The sequence below is a fragment of the Hyla sarda genome, chromosome 4, assembly GCF_029499605.1.
Source record: "Hyla sarda isolate aHylSar1 chromosome 4, aHylSar1.hap1, whole genome shotgun sequence".
NCBI lineage: Eukaryota > Metazoa > Chordata > Amphibia > Anura > Hylidae > Hyla > Hyla sarda.
Window position 1 is genome coordinate 333,125,759 of NC_079192.1, and position 10,715 is coordinate 333,136,473.

Consider the following 10,715-nt stretch of genomic DNA (forward strand, 5'->3'; position numbering starts at 1 on the left):
CATTCTGTAACCTGTCCCCCATTATTTAAGTGTATACACTGGATAAAGCACATAATCTCAAAGGTGAGTCCCTCTTTTCTCTTTTTTTATTCATGCTACACAGAGGAAAGTTTACTGACTGGTCTGTGAAGAGTGTGGGGGGGATGGACTATCATTGGGACTGAACAGGGTAATAGCTAATTAGCTATGCCACCATTCTACAATATTAACCCCTTCCCGACCAATGACATATATGTACGTCATGGGTCGGGTGAGCAGACATGACGCCGGCCCATGGGTCAGCTCCGCGTCATAACCAGGAGATGCCCGCTGCTATCAGCAGTTGACATTTGCCGGTAATGCCAGACATCGGAGATAATTCTGATGTCGGTCATTTAACTGAATAAATACCATGATCTGTAATTTCACTATTCCCTGGTGCCTAGTAGTGATGAGCGGCATAGGCCATATTCAAATTTGCCATATTTTGCGAATATATGGACGAATATTCGTCATATATTAGCGAAATTCGCATATTCGTTATATTGAATATATGCGCATATTCGCGAATATTGAGCCCTCCCTTCTTTAACCCCTTAAGGACCCAGCCATTTTACACCTCAGGACCCGGCCATTTTTTGCAATTCTGACCACTGTCACTTTAAACATTAATAACTCTGGAATACTTTTAGTTATCATTCTGATTCCGAGATTGTTTTTTCGTGACATATTCTATTTTAACATAGTGGTAAAATTTTGTGGTATCTTGCATCCTTTCTTGGTGAAAAATCCCAAAATGTTATGAAAAATTTGAAAATTTTGCATTTTTCGAACTTTGAAGCTCTCTGCTTGTAAGGAAAATGGATATTCCAAATAATTTTTTTTTTATTCACATATAAAATATGTCTATTTTATGTTTGCATCATAAAATTTACATGTTTTTACTTTTGGAAGACACCAGAGGGCTTCAAAGTTCAGCAGAATTTTTCCAATTTTTCACAAAATTTCCAAACTCACAATTTTTCATGGACCAGTTCAGGTTTGAAGTGGATTTGAAGGGTCTTCATATTAGAAATACCCCACAAATGACCCCATTATAAAAATTGCACCCCCCAAAGTATTCAAAATGACATTCAATCCGCGTTTTAACCCTTTAGGTGTTTCACAGGAATAACAGCAAAGTGAAGGAGAAAATTCACAATCTCCATTTTTTACACTCGCATGTTCTTGTAGACCCAATTTTTGAATTTTTACAAGGGGAAAAAGGAGAAAATGTATACTTATATTTGTAGCCCAATTTCTCTCGAGTAAGCACATACCTCATATGTCTATGTAAAGTGTTCGGCGGGCGCAGTAGAGGGCTCAGAAGCGAAGGAGCGACAAGGGGATTTTGGAGAGTACGTTTTTTTTAAATGGTTTTTGGGGGGCATGTTGCATTTAGGAAGCCCCTATGGTGCCAGAACAGCAAAAATCCCCCACATGGCATACCATTTTGGAAACTAGACCCCTTGAGGTACGTAACAAGGAATAAAGTGAGCCTTAATACCCCACAGGGGTTTCACGACTTTTGCATATGTAAAAAAATAAAAATAAAATTTCACTAAAATGTGTGTTTCCCCCCAAATTTCACATTTTTGCAAGGGTTAATAGCAGAAAATACCCCCCAAACATTGTAACCCCATCTCTTCTGAGTATGAGGGTACCCCATAAGTTGACCTGAGGTGTACTATGGGTGAACTACAATGCTCAGAAGAGAAGGAATCATATTTGGCTTTTTGAGAGCAAATTTTGCTCGGGGGCATGTCGCATTTAGGAAGCCCATATGATGCCAGGACAGCAAAAAAAAAAAAAAAACACATGGCATACCATTTTGGAAACTAGACCCCTTGTGGAACATAACCAGAAATAAAGTGAGCCTTAATACCCCACAGGGGTTTCACGACTTTTGCATACGTAAAAAATAAAAAAAAATCACTAAAAGGTGTGTTTCCCCCCCAAATTTCACATTTTTGCAAGGGTTAATAGCAGAAAATACCCCCCAAAATTTGTAACCACATCTCTTCTGAGTATGGAGGTACCCCATAAGTTGACCTGAAGTGCACTACGGGCGAACTACAATGCTCAGAAGAGAAGGAGTTATATTTGGCTTTTTGAGAGCAAATTTTGCTCGGGGGGCATGTCGCATTTAGGAAGCCCATATGGTGCCAGGACAGCAAAATAACCCCCACATGGCATACCATTTTGGAAACTAGACCCCTTGAGGAACGTAACAAGGCGTAAAGTGAGCATTTACCCCCCACTGGTGTCTGTCATATCTTTGGAACAGTGGGCTGTACAACACCCACTCTTCCAAAGATCTGTCAGACACCTGTGGGGTGTAAATTCTCACTGCACCCCTCATTACATTCCGTGAGGGGTGTAGTTTCCGAAATGGGGTCACATGTGTTTTTTTTTTTTTTTTTTTGCGTTTGTCAAAACCGCTGTAACAATCAGCCAACCCTGTGCAAATCACCTCAAATGTACATGGCGCACTCTCCCTTCTGGGCCTTGTTGTGCGCCCCCAGAACACTTTACGCCCACATATGTGGTATCTCCGTACTCGGGAGAAGTTGCGTTACAAATTTTGTGGGGCTTTTTTCCCCTTTACCTCTTGTCAAAATGAAAAGTATAGGGCAACACCAGCATGTCAGTGTAAAAAGTTTATTTTTTTACACTAACATGCTGGTGTAGACCCCAACTTCACCTTTTCATAAGGGGTGAAAGGAGAAAAAGACCCCCAAAATATGTAAGGCAATTTCTCCCGAGTACGGCGATACCCCATATGTGACCCTAAACTGTTGCCTTGAAATACGACAGGGCTCCAAAGTGAGAGCGCCATGTGCATTTGAGGCCTGAATTAGGGATTTGCATAGGGGTGGACATAGGGGTATTCTACGCCAGTGATTCCCAAACAGGGTGCCTCCAGCTGTTGCAAAACTCCCAGCATGCCTGGACAGTCAATGGCTGTCTGGCAATACTGGGAGTTGTTGTTCTGCAACAGCTGGAGGCTCCATTTTGGAAAGAGTGGCGTACCAGACGTTTTTCATTTTTATTGGGGAGGGAGGGGGGCTGTGTAGGGGTATGTGTATATGTAGTGTTTTTTACTTTTTATTTTATTTTCTGTTAGTGTAGTGTAGTGTTTTTAGGGTACAGTCACATGGGCGGGGGATTACAGCGAGTTTGAGCTGCCGCGCAAAATTTGCTGCATTGCAAACTTGCAGCCCGATACTCACTGTAAGCCCCCTGCCCATGTGAATGTACCCTGTACATTCACGGGGGGGGGACCTCCAGCTGTTGCAAAACTACTACTCCCAGCATGCCTGAGAATGTTTGGGAGTTGTGGTTTTGCAACAGCTGGAGGCACACGGGTTGGGAAACACTGAGTTAGGAAACAATGTTTCCCAACCAGTGTGCCTCCAGCTGTTGCAAAACCACAACTCCCAAACATTCTCAGGCATGCTGGGAGTAGTAGTTCGGCAACATCTTTAGAGCCAGATGTTGCCGAACTACAACTCCCAGCATGCTTGGAGTTGTAGTTTTGCAACATCTGGAGGACTACAGTTTACAGACCACTAATACAGTGGTTCCCAATCTGTGCCATTCCAGATGTTGCAAAACTAGAACTCCCAGTATGCCCTTACTGTCCAGGCATGCTGGGAGTTTTAGTTCTGCAACATCTGAAGGGCCAGATGTTACAGAACTACAACTCCCAGCATGCCTGGACAGTAAGGGCATGCTGAGAATGTGTAGTTTTGCAACATCTGGAAGGGCACAGTGGTCCCAAAACTGTGGACCTCCAGATGTTGCAAAACTGCAACTCCCAGCATGCCCAGACGCCAAGGGCTGTCTGGGCATGCTGGGAGTTGTAGTTTACAGGGTCCTATTACAGCAATGCATGTCGCTTTACGGCGACGTGCATTGCTGTAAAGGGCCCGACCGCGGCTGAAGATCTACTCACCTGTCGCCGCCGCCGCCATCTTCATCGTCTGGATCCGGATCTTCAGGGACGAGGTAAGTACCGGGTCCGGTCCCGAGCACTCCCCCGTCCCCCGCCAGTTCCTCCGGTCTTCCTCCCGTCCTCTCCGGACTTCCAGGGGCCGGGCAGGACGGGAGGAAGTAACGCCCCCCCCCCCCCTCCTGCGATTGGTCGGTTAACTAACCGACGGATCGCAGGGAATGGGAGGAGGTGGCAGGCTTGCCACCTCGCTCCTATTCTTTAGCATGGTCCTGGCTGTCTGTGACAGCCGGGATCATGCGAAATTACCGGGTGGTCGGGTCCCAGAGACCCGATCAGCCCGGTATCGCCGCAGATCGCAAGGGCAATTTCCCTTGCGATTTGCGGCGATCGCCGACATGGGGGGCCTACATGGCCCCCCTCGGCGTTTGCCCTGGATGCCTGCTGAAGGATTTCAGCAGGCATCCGGTTCCGATCTCTGCCCGGCGAGCGGCAGAGACCGGAAAACGCCATGAAGTATGCATACGTCATGGGTCCTTAAGACCCAGGGTGTGATGACGTATGCATACGTCATGGGTCCTGAAGAGGATAATGGTATAGGGAACTGTGACTAGTGCATTAACTCTGTGATTTTTTGCCCATTGAAACCAATAGGCCCATTGTGGTCTATGGGGCTCTCACGGCATGTAAAACAGTAAGATAAGCAGGACCGTCTCAGCCCTTTTGCAACAGCTGTAGGGCTACAGTTTGAGACCACTATACAGTGGTCTCTAAACTATATCCCTCCAGATCTTGCAAAACTACAACTCCCAGCATGCTCTCATAGCTGTTTGCTGTCTGGGCATGCTGGGATTTGTAGTTTTGCAACATCTGGAGGTCCACAGAGATCACTGTGCAGTGGTCTATAAACTGTAGCCCTCCAGATGTTGCAAAACTGCAAATCCCAGCATGCCCAGACAGCAAACAGCTATGTAAGCATGCTAGGAGTTGTAGTTTTGCAAGATCTGGAGAGATATAGTTAAGAGACTACTGTATAGTGGTCTCAAACTGCAGCCCTCCAGCTGTTGCAAAACTACATATTCCAGCATGCCCAAACAGCTGTCTGGGCATGCTGGGAGTTGTAGTTTTGCAACATCTGGAGGGCTAGAGTTTAGAGACCACTGTACAGTGGTTTCAAACTGTAGATCTCCAGATCAACTTACCGGCTTCCGAAGGATCCAGGCAGCCGTCCTCCTCTGCCAGCATGCCCTTCAGTGATCAGTACATGCTGGGAATGTAGTTTTGCAACAGCTGGAGGCACACTGGTTTGAAAATACTGAGTTAGGTAACAGAACCTAACTGAAGGTTTTCCAACCAGTGTGCCTCCAGCTGTTGCAAAAGTAAAACTCCCAGCATTACACGGTCTGTCAGTAATGCTGGGAGTTGTGAATTTACAGGGTACAGGGTACATTCACACGGGCAGGTTTACAGTAAATTTCCTGCTTCAAGTTTGGGCTGCAGCTAATTTTTCGCTGCAGCGCAAGCTCCTAGCGGGAAACTTACCGTAACCAGCCAGTGCGAATGTACCCTAAAAACACTACACTACACTAACACATGATAAAGGGTAAACACTACATAAACACCCCCTTACACTGTCCCCCCCAATAAAAATGAAAAACGTCTTGCATAGCAGTGTTCCCTAAACGGAGCCTCTAGCTGTTGCAAAACAACAACTCCCAACATTTCTGGACAGCCACTGACTGTCCAGGCATGCTGGGAATTTAGCAACAGCTAAAACCCTGTTTGGGAATCACTGGTGTAGAATACCCCTATGTCCAACCCTATGCAATCTCTAATTTAGTACTCAAATGCGCATGGCGCTCTCTCACTTCGGAGCTCTGTCATATTTCAAGGAAACAGTTTAGGGCCACATATGGGGTATTACCGTACTCGGGAGAAATTGCACTACAAATTTTGGGGGTCTTTTTCTCCTTTTACCCCTTATGAAAAGGAAAAGTTGGGGGCTTCACTAACATGCTGGTGTTGCCCCATACTTTTTATTTTGACAAGCGTTAAAAGGAAAAAAAGAGACACCAAAAATTTGTAACACAAATATGTGGGCGTAAAATGCTCTGCGGACGCACAACAAGGCTCAGGAGTGAGAGGCCTAAATTGGGGATTTGCACAGGGGTGGCTGATTTTACAGCTGTTCTGACATAAACGCAAAAAAATAAATACCCACATGCGACCCCATTTTGGAAACTGCACCCTTCACGGAACGTGACAAGGGGTATAGTGAGCCTTAACACCCCACAGGTGTTTGACGAATTTTCATTAAAGTTGGATAGTTGGATGGGAAAATGAAAAAAAATAAGCATTTCACTAAAATGCTGGTGTTACCCTAAATATTTCATTTTCACAAGGGAAAATAGGAAAAAAGCCCCCAAAATTTGTAACCCCATTTCTTCTGAGTAAGAACATACCCCATATGTGGATGTAAAGTGCTCTTCTGGCGCACTACAATGCTCAGAACAGAAGGAGCGCCATTGGGATTTTGAAGAGAAAATTTTTCCGGAATTGAAGGCCACGTGTGTTTACAAAGCCCCCATGGTGTCAAAACAATGGACCCCCCCACATGTGACCCCATTTTGGAAACTACACCCCTCATGTAATGTAATAAGGGGTACAGTGAGCATTTACGCCCCACAGGTGTCTGACTGATTTTTGGAACAGTGGTCCGTGAAAACGAAAAATTTAATTTTTCATTTGCACAGCCCACTGTTCCAAAGATCTGTCAAACGCCAGTGGGGTGTAAATATTCACTGCAGCCCTTATTAAATTCTATGAGGGAGGTAGTTTCCAAAATGTGCGGGGGTCTACTGTTTTGGCACCACGGGGGGCTTTGCAAACGCACATGGCCCCTGACTACCATTCCAAACAAATTATCTTCCCAAAAGCTCAATGGCGCTCCTCCTCTTCTGAGCATTGTAGTTCGCCAGCAGAGCATTGTAGTTCTCCCATTACCCTTTGTAAAAATGGTAAATTTGGGGAAAAATGCACTTTAGTGAAAAATAAATTCCATTTACACATCCGATTTTAACGAAAAGTTGTCAAACACCTGTGGGGTGTTAAGGCTAACGGGACCCCTTGTACGTGCTTTGAGGGGTTTAGTTTCCAAAATGGTATGCCATGGGGGGTCTTCTGCTGTTCTGGTACCATAGAGGCTTTCTAAATGTGACATGCCCCCCAAAAACCATTTCAGCAAAATTCACTCTCCAAAATCCCTGTTACGCCGAGCGCTCCGGGTCCCCGCTCCTCCCCGGAGCGCTCGCTTCACTCTCCCCGCGGCAGCGCTCCGGTCACGTCCTCTGACCCGGGGCGCTGCGATTCCGCTGCCAGCCGGGATGCGATTCGCGATGCGGGTAACGCCCGCTCGCGATGCGCACCCTCGGCTCCCCTACCTGACTCGCTCTCCGTCTGTTCTGTCCCGGCGCGCGCGGCCCCGCTCCCTAGGGCGCGCGCGCGCCGGGTCTCTGCGATTTAAAGGGCCACTGCGCCGCTGATTGGCGCAGTGGTTCCAATTATTGTATTCACCTGTGCACTTCCCTATATCACCTCACTTCCCCTGCACTCCCTTGCCGGATCTTGTTGCCTTAGTGCCAGTGAAAGCGTTCCTTGTGTGTTCCTTGCCTGTGTTTCCAGACCTTCTGCCGTTGCCCCTGACTACGATCCTTGCTGCCTGCCCCGACCTTCTGCTACGTCCGACCTTGCTTTTGCCTTCTCCCTTGTACCGCGCCTATCTTCAGCAGCCAGAGAGGTGAGCCGTTGCTAGTGGATACGACCTGGTCACTACCGCCGCAGCAAGACCATCCCGCTTTGCGGCGGGCTCTGGTGAAAACCAGTAGTGGCTTAGAACCGGTCCACTAGCACGGTCCACGCCAATCCCTCTCTGGCACAGAGGATCCACTACCTGCCAGCCGGCATCGTGACAGTAGATCCGGCCATGGATCCCGCTGAAGTTCCTCTGCCAGTTGTCGCTGACCTCACCACGGTGGTCGCCCAGCAGTCACAACAGATAGCGCAACAAGGCCAACAGCTGTCTCAACTGACCGTTATGCTACAACAGTTACTACCACAGCTTCAGCAATCATCTCCTCCGCCAGCTCCTGCACCTCCTCCGCAGCGAGTGGCCGCTCCTGGGATACGCTTATCCTTGCCGGATAAATTTCATGGGGACTCTAAGTTTTGCCGTGGCTTTCTTTCCCAATGTTCCCTGCATCTGGAGATGATGTCGGACCTGTTTCCCACTGAAAGGTCTAAGGTGGCTTTCGTAGTCAGCCTTCTGTCCGGAAAAGCCCTGTCATGGGCCACACCGCTCTGGGACCGCAATGACCCCGTCACTGCCTCTGTACACTCCTTCTTCTCGGAAATCCGAAGTGTCTTTGAGGAACCTGCCCGAGCCTCTTCTGCTGAGACTGCCCTGTTGAACCTGGTCCAGGGTAATTCTTCCGTTGGCGAGTATGCCGTACAATTCCGTACTCTTGCTTCAGAATTGTCCTGGAATAATGAGGCCCTCTGCGCGACCTTCAAAAAAGGCCTATCCAGCAACATTAAAGATGTTCTGGCCGCACGAGAAATTCCTGCTAATCTACATGAACTTATTCACCTAGCCACTCGCATTGACATGCGTTTTTCCGAAAGGCGTCAGGAACTCCGCCAAGATATGGACTCTGTTCGCACGAGGCGTTTCTCCTCCTCGGCTCCTCTCTCCTCTGGTCCCCTGCAATCTGTTCCTGTGCCTCCCGCCGTGGAGGCTATGCAGGTCGACCGGTCTCGCCTGACACCTCAAGAGAGGACACGACGCCGTATGGAGAACCTCTGCCTGTACTGTGCTAGTACCGAACACTTCCTGAGAGATTGTCCTATCCGTCCTCCCCGCCTGGAAAGACGTACGCTGACTCCGCACAAAGGTGAGACAGTCCTTGATGTCTACTCTGCTTCTCCACGTCTTACTGTGCCTGTGCGGATGTCTGCCTCTGCCTTCTCCTTCTCTACAGTGGCCTTCTTGGACTCTGGATCTGCAGGAAATTTTATTTTGGCCTCTCTCGTCAAAAGGTTCAACATCCCGGTGACCAGTCTCGCCAGACCCCTCTACATCAATTGTGTAAATAATGAAAGATTGGACTGTACCATACGTTTCCGCACGGAGCCCCTTCTTATGAGCATCGGATCTCATCATGAGAGGATTGAACTTTTGGTCCTCCCCAATTGCACCTCGGAAATTCTCCTTGGACTTCCCTGGCTTCAACTTCATTCCCCTACCCTGGATTGGTCCACTGGGGAGATCAAGAGTTGGGGGTCCTCTTGTTCCAAGAACTGTCTAAAACCGGTTCCCAGTAACCCTTGCCGTAACTCTGTGGTTCCTCCAGTAACCGGTCTCCCTAAGGCCTATATGGACTTCGCGGATGTTTTCTGCAAAAAACAAGCTGAGACTCTACCTCCTCACAGGCCTTATGATTGCCCTATCGACCTCCTCCCGGGCACTACTCCACCCCGGGGCAGAATTTATCCTCTCTCTGCCCCAGAGACTCTTGCCATGTCCGAATACGTCCAGGAGAATCTAAAAAAGGGCTTTATCCGTAAATCCTCCTCTCCTGCCGGAGCCGGATTTTTCTTTGTGTCCAAAAAAGATGGCTCCCTACGTCCTTGCATTGACTACCGCGGTCTTAATAAAATCACGGTTAAGAACCGCTACCCCTTACCCCTCATCTCTGAACTCTTTGATCGCCTCCAAGGTGCCCACATCTTCACTAAATTGGACTTAAGAGGCGCCTATAACCTCATCCGCATCAGAGAGGGGGACGAGTGGAAAACGGCATTTAACACCAGAGATGGACACTTTGAGTATCTGGTCATGCCCTTTGGACTGTGCAACGCCCCTGCCGTCTTCCAAGACTTTGTCAATGAAATTTTTCGTGATCTGTTATACTCCTGTGTTGTTGTATATCTGGACGATATCCTAATTTTTTCTGCCAATCTAGAAGAACACCGCCAGCATGTCCGCATGGTTCTTCAGAGACTTCGTGACAACCAACTCTATGCCAAAATTGAGAAATGTCTGTTTGAATGCCAATCTCTTCCTTTTCTAGGATATTTGGTCTCTGGCCAGGGACTACAGATGGATCCAGACAAACTCTCTGCCGTCTTAGATTGGCCACGCCCCTCCGGACTCCGTGCTATCCAACGCTTTTTGGGGTTCGCCAATTATTACAGGCAATTTATTCCTCATTTTTCTACCATTGTGGCTCCTATCGTGGCTTTAACCAAAAAAAATGCTGATCCCAAGTCCTGGCCTCCTCAAGCAGAAGACGCCTTTAAACGACTCAAGTCTGCCTTTTCTTCGGCTCCCGTCCTCTCCAGACCTGACCCTTCCAAACCCTTCCTATTGGAGGTTGATGCCTCCTCAGTGGGAGCTGGAGCTGTTCTTCTACAAAAAAATTCTTCCGGGCATGCTGTCACTTGTGGTTTTTTCTCTAGGACCTTCTCTCCAGCGGAGAGGAACTACTCCATCGGGGATCGAGAGCTTCTAGCCATTAAATTAGCACTTGAGGAATGGAGGCATCTGCTGGAGGGATCAAGTTCTCCTGTTATTATCTACACCGACCACAAGAACCTCTCCTACCTCCAGTCTGCCCAACGGCTGAATCCTCGCCAGGCCCGGTGGTCTCTGTTCTTTGCCCGATTTAATTTTGAGATTCACTTT

General features: G+C 47.9%; 1 long non-coding RNA gene across 1 annotated transcript in view; it reads right to left on the bottom strand.

Annotated features, from left to right (window-relative positions):
- LOC130367527 (uncharacterized) overlaps window positions 1-4,094 on the bottom strand; it is a 28,514-nt gene extending 24,420 nt beyond the window's left edge. Inside the window, exon 1 of the long non-coding RNA XR_008892096.1 lies at window positions 3,977-4,094. This is a non-coding gene — a long non-coding RNA (uncharacterized LOC130367527). The remainder of the gene's footprint in view (window positions 1-3,976) is intronic.
- Window positions 4,095-10,715: the final 6,621 nt, after the last annotated feature.